Source organism: Oncorhynchus kisutch, linkage group LG6 (assembly GCF_002021735.2).
Source record: "Oncorhynchus kisutch isolate 150728-3 linkage group LG6, Okis_V2, whole genome shotgun sequence".
In the NCBI taxonomy this organism is placed as follows: Eukaryota; Metazoa; Chordata; class Actinopteri; order Salmoniformes; family Salmonidae; genus Oncorhynchus; species Oncorhynchus kisutch.
The window spans coordinates 36,331,295-36,343,357 of NC_034179.2; the positions used below are offsets into that span (position 1 = coordinate 36,331,295).

General features: G+C 42.5%; 1 protein-coding gene across 1 annotated transcript in view; it reads left to right on the forward strand.

The window, feature by feature from the left end:
* Positions 1-542: 542 nt before the first annotated feature.
* Positions 543-12,063, forward strand: part of LOC109892766 (delta-sarcoglycan-like) — a 313,752-nt gene continuing 302,231 nt past the window's right edge. The window contains exon 1 of the mRNA XM_020485532.2: positions 543-692. The gene's annotated coding sequence lies outside the window, so the exon portion shown is untranslated. The remainder of the gene's footprint in view (positions 693-12,063) is intronic.

Here is a 12,063-nt window from a genome sequence, read left to right on the forward strand (position 1 = left end):
GAGTGTTGGGGACAGAGAATAAGAGGAGCAGGTTTCTGGGCATGGTCTTCACAACTGCCATGTTAGTTTGTTGGTGATGTGGACATCAAGGAACTTGAAGCTCTCAACCTGCTCCACTGCAGTCAAGTCGATGAGAATGGTGTCCTGGCATCACACCACAGTAATTGTCTGTATTTGAAAGTGTCTCTTCATTCATTCATGTATAATGTACACGTTTCAAATTTTAATGTCACAATTACAGTGAAGTGCCTTTCTTGCAAGTTCTAACCCCCAACAATGAAGTAATCTATAGCAATGTAATGTAGTGTGTCAGCAGCCTACAACCTTAAATAAAGAGACACTTTGAGTCCATCTGCAACCCTTTCCGTTGCACCTTGGACACTCCCTTCTGACATCAGATGGAGTTGTGTGTCAGCAGAGGTCCTATTTTACAACCTCTACCTTAAAATAGCCTACTGACCCAGTCAGGAAGTCTGTCTGCACACTGAAGCATGGTGATAAGTCCAGACAGCTGAGTTTGACATGGCCTCCCTCTCTCTCTGCTGTTATGCCTGGGACATTACCATTCAGAAGGGACGTCCGTATATGGCCGGGATTGGAAACACTAAAAATAGTCCCTGGGAGACACAAATCCAGTCAAGGTTTACCTCTGAAAAACCAAAGGACTTACCATTGTGAAAACATCTGCAACGGTAGGGATGTAGTGCCATTTTGAGTGTTTGAGTGTGATGTGTGGGATCTGTGATCTGCCATGGCAACACGGTTAGTGTTGGTATAGTCTAGGTAGGGCTGAGGACATATAGGGCTTAACTGAAGTAACAAAGGAAGATTTTACTGAAATAACTGCAAAAGTCCTATAATGTTGGCAGTGAATATTTTACAAGCCATTTCTGAGGTATCACTGTTGATAGAGTACAGATTGGGCAGTACTCTGAAGTAGCAGCAAAATATTGTAAAAAGTTGTTGTCAACATATCCCTACTTTAGATACATCTGAGTAGTCTCTGAAAGGGTTATGTGAGGTGTCTGGTATTGTTTCTGAATTGATGCTGTTTTAATTCATGTAGTGAGGCTGCCTTGGATGTCAGTTGTCATTCAATTGCAGAATCCACTGAACTTAATCTAACACAGAGATAAGGATTTTTAGAGGGTTGACCACTGTGTCTGCCTTAAATGACCTGAATTAATTATATTGTTGGATCCTAAAACACACTAAATATCCTTGTTCTTTACACTCACATTAGTGAGGTCCTTAATCTATGCTAAGTCAAAATATAAAGTCAACATGCAACAATTTAGTTCATAGGAGGAAATAAATTATTTGAAATAAATTCATTAGGCCCTAATATATGGATTTCACATGACAGGGAATACAGATATGCATCTGTTGGTCACAGATACCTAAAACAACAGTAGGAGCGTGGACTAGAAATCCAGTCAGTATCTGGTGTGACCACCATTTGCCATCAGGCTGTTGATTGTGGCCTGTGTAATGTAGTCTCACTGCTTTTTAATGGCTGTGTGAAGTTGTTCAATATTGGTGGGAACTGGAACCCGCTGTCATACTCGTAAATCCAGACCATCCCAAACATGCTCAATGGGTGACATGTATGGTGGGTATGCAGGCCATGGACAAACTGTGGACATTTTCAGCTTCCAGGAATTATGTACAGATCCTTTCGAAATGGGGCCGTGCATTATCATGCTGAAACATGAGGTGATGACGGCTGATGAGTGGCATGACAATGGGCCTCAGGATCTCGTCACGGTATCTCTGTGCATTCAAATTGACATAGATAAAATGCAATTGTGTTCGTTGTCTGTAGCTTATGCTTGCCCATACCATAACCCCACCGTCCTGTTCACAACGTTGATGTCAGCACACTTCTTGCCCACACATCGCTATACACGTGGTCTGCAGATGTGAGGCCATTTGGACGTACTGCCAAATTCTCTAAAATGGGACGTTGAAGGTGGCTTGTGGTTGAGAAATGAACATTCACTTCTCTAGCAGCAGCTGACCACATGTGTGGAGATAGTTTTTCAACTTTTGAGGAAATACTTGAGGAAGTACTCTTCTATCGCATGTTTATAATCAAATCAAATATTATTGACATACACATTTATCAGATGTTATTGTGGGTGTATGCTTGTATTCAATAGCTCCAACAGTGCAGTAGTATGTAAAAACAATACACACAAATCTGAAAGTAAAAGAATGGAATTAAGAAATATATAAAAATTAGATTGAGCAATGTTGGAGTGGCATAGACTAAAATACTGTACATATGAGATGAGAAATGCAGTATGTAAACATTATTTAAACATGATTAATAAAGTGACTAGAGTTACATTATTAAAGAGGCCAGTGATTCCAAGTCTACAGTACGTATATTGGACAGCAGCCTCTAAGGTGCAGGGTTGCGTAACCGGGTGGAAGCCGGCTAGTGATGGCTATTTAAGAGTCTGATGGCCTTAAGATATAAGTGGTTTTTCAGTCTCTCAGTCCCAGCTTTGATGCACCTGTACTGACCTCACCTTCTGGATGATAACGGGGTGAACAGGCCATGGCTTGGGTGGTTGATGTACTTGGTAGTTTGTAACCGGTGATGCGTTGTGCAGACCGCACTCCCTTCTGGAGAGCCCTGCGGTTGCGGGCGGTGCAGTTGCTGTACCAGGCAGTGATACAGCCGACAGGATGCTCTTAATTGTGCATATGTAAAAGTTTGTGGGGGTTTTCAGGACCAAGCCAAATTTCTTTAGCCTCCTGAGGTTGAAGAGGCGCTGTTCCTCTCTAGGAAGAAACCTAGAGAGGAACCAGGCTATGAGGGGTGGCCAGTCCTCTTCTGGCTGTGCCGGATGGAGATTATAACAGAACATGGCCAAGATGTTCAAATGTTCATAAATGACCAGCATGATCAAATAATAATAATCACAGTAGTTGTCGAGGTTTCAGCAAGTCAGCACCTCAGGAGAAAATGTCAGTTGGCTTTTCATAGCCGATCATTAAGAGTATCTCTACTGCTCCTGCTATCTCTAGAGAGTTGAAAAGAGCAGGTCTGGGACAGGTAGCACGTCCGGTGAACAGGTCAGGGTTCCATAGCCACAGGCAGAACAGTTGAAACTGGAGCAGCAGCGTGGCCAGGTGGACTGGGGACAGCAAGGAGTCATCATGCCAGGTAGTCCTGAGGCATGGTCCTAGGGCTCAGGTCCAATCTCTCCAGAAGAATGTGATGATTGATGGTATCAAAAGCAGCACTAAGGTCTAGGAGCACGAGGACAGATGCAGAGCGTCGGTCTGACGCCATTAAAAGGTAATTTACCACCTTCACAAGTGCAGTCTCAGTGCTATGACGGGGTCTAAAACCAGACTGAAGCATTTTGTATATATTGTTTGTCTTCAGGGAGGCAGTGAGTTGCTGTGCAACAGCTTTTCTAAAATGTTTGAGCGTTTTTTAAATATTTTCTGGGTCAAGGTTTGGCTTTTTCAAGAGAGGCTTTATTACTGCCACGTTTAGTGAGTTTGGTACACATCCGGTGGATAGAGAGCCGTTTATTATGTTCAACATAGGAGGGCCAAGCACAGGAAGCAGCTCTTTCAGTAGTTTAGTTGGAATAGGGTCCAATATGCAGCTTGAAGGTTTAGAGGCCATGATTATTTTCATCATTGTGTCAAGAGATATAGTACTAAAACACTTGAGTGTCTCTCTTGATCCTAGGTCCTGGCAGAGTTGTGCAGACTTAGGACAACTGAGCTTTGGAGGAATACGCAGATTTAAAGAGGAGTCCGTAATTTGCTTTCTAATGATCATGATCCTTTCCTCAAAGAAGTTCATGAATTTATTACTGCTGGAGTGAAAGCCATCCTCTCTTGGGGAATGCTGCTTTTTAGTTAGCTTTGCGACAGTATCAAAAAGAAATTTCGGATTGTTCTTATTTTCCTCAATTAAGTTGGAAAAATAGGATGATCGAGCAGCAGTGAGGGCTCTTCGATACTGCACTGTACTGTCTTTCCAAGCTAGTCAGAAGCCTTCCAGTTTGTTGTGGCGCCATTTCCGTTCCAATTTTCTGGAAGCTTGCTTCAGAGCTCGGGTATTTTCTGTATACCAGGGAGCTAGTTCCTTATTACAAATATGTTTAGTTTTTGGGGTGCAACTGCATCTAGGGTATTGCGCAAGGTTAAATTGAGTTCCTCAGTTAGGGAGTCTGGAAGGGCATCAAGGAATCTTTGGGTTGTCTGAGAATTTATAGCATGACTTTTGATGCTCCCTGGTTGGGGTCTGAGCAGATTATTTGTTGCGATTGCAAACGTAATAAAATGGTGGTACGATAGTTCAGGATTATGAGGAAAAACATTAAGATCCACAACATTTATTCCATGGGACAAAACTAGGTCTAGAGACATGTTGGACAAAACCCACTGAGTCAATGATGGCTCCGAAAGCTTTTTGGAGTGGGGCTGTGGACTTTTCCATGTGAATGTTAAAATCACCCAACATTTGAATATTATCTGCTATGACTTCAATGTCCGATGGGAACTCAGTGAGGAACGCTGTATATGGCCCAGGAGGCCTGTAAACAGTAGCTATAAAAAGTGATTGAGTAGGCTGCATAGATTTCATGACTAGAAGCTCATGGGTTGAAAATGTCTGGATTTTTTTTGTAAATTGAAATTTGCTATCGTAAATGTTAGCAACACCTCCGCCTTTGCGGGATGCACGGGGGATATGGTCACTAGTGTAACCAGGAGGTGAGGCCTCATTTAACACAGTAAATTCATCAGGCTTGAGCCATGTTTCAGTCAGGCCAATCACATCAAGATTATGATGAGTGATTAGTTCACTGACTATAACTGCCTTTGAAGTGAGAGATCTAACAATAAGTAGCCTTATTTTGAGATGTGAGGTATCACAATCTCTTTCAATAATGACAGGAATGGAGGAGGTCTTTATTCTAGTGAGATTGCTAAGGCAAACACCGCCATGTTTAGTTTTGCCCATCCCAGGTCGAGGCACAGACACATCTCAATGGGGATAGCTGAGCTGACTACACTGACTGTGCTGGTGGCAGACTCCACTAAGCTGGCAGGCTGGCTAACAGCCTGCTGCCTGGCCTGCACCCCATTGTGGAGCTAAAGAAGTTAGAGCCCTGTCTATGTTGGTAGATAAGATGAGAGCACCCCTCCAGCTAGGATGGAGTCCGTCACTACTCAACAGGCCAGGCTTGGTCTTGTTTGTGGGTGAGTCCCAGAAAGAGAGCCAATTATCTATACTCTCTACACTCGCCAGTTTTAGCTTTAGCCAGCACCATCTTCAGATGAGCCTTAACGTCGGTAGCCCTGCCCCCTGGTAAACAGTGTATGATCGCTGGATGATTCGTTTTTAGTCTAATACTGTGGGTAATGGAGTCGCCAATGACTAGGGTTTTCAATTTGTCAGAGCTAATGGTGGGAAGCTTCGGCGTCTCAGACCCCGTGACGGGAGGAGTAGAGACCAGAGAAGGCTCGGCCTCAGACTCGCTGCTTAATGGGGAAGTTTGTCGGCTGAATGAGCGACACCGGTTGAGCATTCCTACAGCATTTCCCTCCAGAAGCCATGAGAAAGTTGTCCGGCTGCGGGGACCGTGCGAGGGGATTTGTACCAATGTTACTATCTGTACAGCTATCCTAGCTGTAAGGCGATCGTTCTCCCGTATATTATGAGTACAGCGACTGCAATTAGAAGGCATCATGTTAATGTTACTACTTCCAACCTGACCTTCCAAAAGCTCAGGTTGCCTGCCCGGCGGAGATACAATCTTCGGCAAAATCATTCGCGAGGAGATTCCTGCAAAAATATTATTTGAAGATGAAGTTACTACTGTTGGAAGTCCTGAAGAACCGTGTCCAGATAAAGCGTTCAGAGTGAAAAAGTTTAATGAAAAAAAAGTTGAGGGAAAAACTGAAAATATAAACGGTACTTAAAAACTAAAAAACGTAAAGTTGTCAGGTAGCAAAGTAAGGTTGGCAACAAAATGCAAAGCAACACGTAAACAAGTCTGCAAGTTGTGACCAGAAATGACACGCTGAATGACACTGTGTACTCACACTCTCTCTCTCTCTGCATAGCGTGATTACAGAAGTGAGTGCTACGGCGCGATAGTCATTTAGTTCAGTTACCTTTGCTTTCTTGGGTACAGGAACAATGGTGGATATATTGAACCAAGTGGGGTAGGGAGAGATTGAATATGTCCGTAAACACTCCAGCCAGCTGGTCAGCGCATTCTCTGAGGATGCGGCTAGGGATACTGAAGGACTGTCAGCCTTGCGAGGGTTAACAAGCTTAAATGTCTTACTCACGTCGGCCATGGGAGAAGGAGAGCCCACTTGGTAGCGGGCCATGTCGGTTATCCTCAAATCGGGCGAAGAAGGTGCTTAGCTTGTCCGGAAGCAAGACGTCAATGTCTGCGACGTGGCTGGTTTTCCCTTTGTTGTCCTTGTCTGTAGACCCTGCCACATACGTCTCATGTCTGAGCGATTGAATTTTGACTCCACTTTGTTTCTGTGCTGATGTTTTGCCTATTTGATAACTACACGGTTTGTATTCGGCCATATCCCAGTCACCTTTTAATGGTTAAATGTGGTGGTTCGCGCTTTCAGTTTTGCGCTAATGCTACCATCTATCCAAGGTTTCTAGTTTGGGTAGTTTCTATAGTCAGTGGGTACATCTCTTATACACTTCCTGATGAATTCAGTCACTGTATTCGTCAATGTTTATTCTCAGAGGCTACCCAGAACATATCCAAGTCTGCATGATCAAAACAATCTTGAAGTATGGATGCCAATTGGTCAGACCAGTGTTGAATAGACCTTAGCACAGGTACTTCCTGTTTGGGGTTCTGCCTATAGGAAGGGAAGAGAAAAATGGAGTCGTGATCAGATTTGCCAAAGGGAGAGTGGGGGAGGGCCTTGTAGGCATTTCAAAAAGTTGAGTAACAGTGGTCCAATGAGTACTACAGTCAATGTGTTGGTAGAACTTCGGTTGCGTTTTCCTCAAATTTGCTTTGTTAAAATCCCTAGCTCCAATAAATGCCACATCAGGATGTGTTGTTTCCAGTTTGCATAAAGTCCCATGTAGTTCTTTGAGGGCCGTCGTGATATCGGCTTCAGGGGGAATATACACTGCTGTGACTATAACCGAAGATAATTCTCTTGGGAGGTCATTCGGTCGTTATTTGATTGAGGTATTCTAGGTCAGGGGTACAAAGGGACTTGAGTTTCTGTATGTCATCACACCATGAGTGGTTAATCATGAAACATACACCCGCGCCTTTCTTCTTTATTTCTGTCCGCGTGATGTACTGAGAACCCAGATGGCTGCATGGACCGGGACATTATATCCCGAGAGAGCCATGTTTCCGTGAAACAGAGTATGTTACAATCCCTAATGTGTCTTTGGAAGAAGATCCTCGCCCTGAGCTCGTCTACTTTATTATCCAAACTGAACATTAGAGAGTAATGTACTCGGAAGCGGTGGATGGTGTACACGCACACCTCCTGAGTCGGACTAGAAGTCCACTCCGAATACCTCTTCTCCGCCGGCGGTGTTTTGAAGCAGCCTCGGGAGGTACAAACAAACAATCCAATTTGGGAAAGTTATATTCTCTGGGCATAATGCTAGTGACTTACCACCTCTCTGACATCTAATAGTTATTTCCAGCTCTATGTAATAACACAAAACATTTTCTGGGCTAATAATGTATGAAATAACACAAAAAAAAAAATAATTATGCAAAGTTGCTTCGGGGCTAGAAGCAGAGCATCCATATCTTTCGGCTTCATCTTATATTGGTCTCTTCAATGGAGTTTGAGCATCAGGTCATCTCAGGTCACAGGTGCTTATCAATTAGAATACAAATATATCTGCTGCTGTGGCGGTCTTAACTGTAAGAAGAATGAAAGACAATGGGTCAATTCTATTCAACCTAAATCTATGTATTTTGTGTAATGCATGTAGGTGTAAATGGGAAGAGTAATCCTTCAGTTCACAGGATTTACACAGATCAACCAGTGTTAAACCTCACTCTCTCTTTCCTCCACTCCCTCCCTCCCTCCTTCCTTCTCCATCCACATATTCCTCCATCTCTCTTTCCCACTCACTGGCATTGCAACGCTGTCCCCTTTGTTAGACACTGCTGCCCTCTTCACAAGCTTCCAATAAACACGTGAGTTCACTGCAGGAGAATAAATTTAGGCCAGAGTGACAAGGTAATCTAAGGTCAACCAACGAGACATCAAAGAGCTAACTTTGGTACCCACCGCCTCTGTGTGGCTCAAGCCTTTTCGGCGCATTAACCGAGATTTGGTTGACCTCACAACAAAATATTTTTGAGGCCCCCCTCTTAATGGTTTTATAGTTCATTTCCTGCAATTATAAACATTTTGCCATGGGGCTGAGAGAAAATGTTGACGAAAAGTTTTCTGTAATTCTACATATTTTGGGATGGCCAGAGAGAACTCTGTATTTATATCAAATTGCATGCAATTCTACTCATTTTGCAATGGGACAGAAATAAAAAAAATACAGTTTTACAGCTAATTTCCTACAATTTATCCAATTTTAACATGGGGTGGATAATTTTTCTCTTCAATTTAAATTCAATTCTCTGCAATTCTACACATTTTGTAATGACTTGATAATGTGATATCTGAGTGAGAATGACTTCAGTAGGGGACCCCGGTTGGTATTCAGCTATGATTACTACAATTTTAGATAGCTGGCTAGGCTAACTACCAATCTAAAAAATGTTGACATGGCTGACATAACAAGAGAAACCTGATGATGCACAACCAAATTTAGAAATTGCACCTGGTGCATTGTAGTTTTCTTACTCTCAATAGTAAGTTGAGACCCTTTTGTGGGGAAATATTTATTCTGATTGGCTGGGCCCGGATCCCCAGTGTGTTTCTCCCATTCTCTGCTTATCCTCTCAAGCTCTGTCAGGTTGTATGGACAGCGTCGCAGTACAGCTATTTTCAGGTCTCGTTGTCTTGGCTGTGTGCTTAGAGTCATTGTCCTATTGGAAGGTGAACCTTCGCCCCAGTCTGAGGTCCTGAGCATTCTGGAGCAGGTTAACATCAAGGATCTCTCTGTACTTTGCTCCATTCATCTTTCCCTTGAACCTGACTAGTCTCCCAGTCCCTGCCGCTGAAAAATATCTCCACATCATGATGCTGCCACCACCATGCTTCACCATAGGGATGTTGCCAGGTTTACTCCAGACGTGATGCTTGATATTAAGGCCAAAGAGTTCAATCTTAGTTTCATCACAGCAGAGAATCTTGTTTCTCATGGTCTGAGAGTCTTAAGGTGCCTTTTTTCAAACTCCAAGCGGGCTGTCATGTGCCTTTTACTGAGGAGTGGCTTCCGTCTGGCCACTACCATAAAGGCCTGATTGTTGGAGTGCTTCACAGATGGTTGTCCTTCTGGAAGGTTCTCCCATCTCCACAGAGGAACTCTGGAGCTTTGTCAGAGTGACCATCGGGTACTTGGTCACCTCCCTGACCAAGGCCCTTCTCCCCCGGTTTCTCAGTTTGGCCGGGCGGCCAGCTCTAGGAAGAGTGTTGGTGGTTCCAAACTTCTTCCATTTAAGAATGATGGAGGCCACTGTGTTCTTGGGGATCTTCAATGCTGCAGAACTGTTTTGGTACGCTTCTCCAGATCTGTGCCATGACACAATCCTGTCTTGGAGCTTTACAGACAATTTCTTCAACCTCATGGCTTGGTTTTTGCTCTGACATGCAACGGTCAACTGTGAGACCTTATACAGACAGGTGTGTGCCTTTTCAAATCATGTCCAATCAATTAAATTTACCACAGGTGGACTCCAATCAAGTTGAAGAAATATCTCAAGGGTGATCAATTGAAACAGGATGCACCTGAGCTAAATTTTTAGTCTCATAGCAAAGGGTCTGAAAGCTTACGGAAATAAGGTATTTCTGCTTTTTATTTTCAATATATTTGCAAACATTTTTTAAAAACTGTTTGCTTCGTCATTATGGGGTATTGTGTGTAGATTGATGAGGGAAAATATAATTTGATACATTTTAGAATAAGGCTGTAACAAAATGTGGAAAATGTCAAGGTGTCTGAATACTTTCCGAATGCACGGTATAAATATATATATATTTATATATATATATATATATATATTTATTTGGATATGAAGCGCAAAAATGCTAATATACAGTGGGGCAAAAAAGTATTTAGTCAGCCACCAATTGTGCAAGTTCTCCCACATACAAAGATGAGAGAGGCCTGTAATTTTCATCATAGGTACACTTCAACTATGACAGACAAAATGAGAAGAAAAAAATCCAGAAAATCACATTGTAGGATTTTTAATGAATTTATTTGCAAATACATTTTTAAGTGGGAGAACTTGCACAATTGGTGGCTGACTAAATACTTTTTTGCCCCACTGTATACACACACACAAACACACACACACATATATATACTACCACTACCGTATACAAACCCTTCTGCAATTATGTTAGCACAGATAAAAACTATTGTTCTGATTAAAGAAGCAATAAATCTGGCCTTCTTTAGACTAGTTGAGTATCTGGAGCATCAGCATTTGTGGGTTCGGTTACAGGCTCAAAATGGACGGAAACAAAGGACTTTCTTCTGAAATTCGTCAGTTTATTCTTGTTCTGAGAAATGAAGGCTATTCCATATGTGAAATTGCCAAGAAACTAAAAATCTCGTACAACGCTGTGTTCTACTCCCTTCACAGAACAGAGCAAACTGGCACTAACCAGAATAGAAAGAGTGGGAGGCCCCGGTGCACAACTGAGCAAGAGGACAAGTACATTAGAGTGTCTAGTTTGAGAAACAGATGCCTCACAAGTAATCAACTGGCAGCTTCATTAAATAGTACCCGCAAAACACCAGTCTCAACAGTGAAGAGGCGACTCCGGCCTTCTAGGCAGAGTTCCTCTGTCCAGTGTCTGTGTTCTAGACACTCTAATGTACATGTCCTCTTGCTCAGTTGTGCACCTGGGCCTCCCACTCCTCTTCCTTTTTTGGTTAGGGCCAGTTTGCGCTGTTCTGTGAAGGGAGTAGTACACAGCATTGTACGAGATCTTTGATTTGTTTAACACTTTTTTGGTTACTACATGATTTCATATGTGTTTTTCATAGTTTTGATGTATTCTCTATTATTCTACAATGTAGAACATAGTTCAAATAAAGAAAAACCCTTAAATGGGTAGGTGTCCAAACTTTTGATTGGGACTAGTTAGCATTGAAAACAGTGGACAACAAAACCAAAGCATGGATTGCTGTCATACCTTGTCCATAGACTGCTTACAGGGTAAGGAGGGTGTGGGGGTTCTGTGTGTGGCTTTTGAACAATTCTTTGGATTCCTTATGTCTATCTCATTCTTAGAAAAAGCTTGGTTCAAATTGGATGTTAGATACTGTATTAGTTTAATATTATATGAATCGTATACATTAAAATGGGCAATTTGGGTGCAATCAAATAGCTTCATTTCTCTGAGATCAAATTATATTTCAACAAAATCATTTAGAACACAGTAAAAATAATGAAAAACCTTTGAATGAAGGGGTGTTCTAAAACTTTTGACTGGTAGTGTATATATATATATATAGCGGCTTGGGGCCCTAGGTGTCCGCTTGTGTCGGTTACTCCTGGAACCGGCCCTGTGTGTGTGCTTGTGTATATTCACCCTGTAAATATCAACAGACAAGTTATTTCCCTCTTAGAAGGATTGTGTCAAGAGGAGGAGGTGAAATTGTGAGGGAAAATCATAGAGCAACTGGAGGTCAAATGTTGCTTTCTTCTGGAAAAGTCCGTTCCAATTTATTCTAGCTTGCAATGAGCACCACTGGATGCTTGACTTGTCGTGTTTCTTTGCATGTGTGAGAGTAGCATCCCACCATATTAATATGTAACAACTATCTGACATTCTGATAGCTCTATTCACATTGCATTCATGAAAAAGTCTGCATGAGACAGTACATTTCTCCATTCCCCAAGCATGGGCCAATATGGCGTG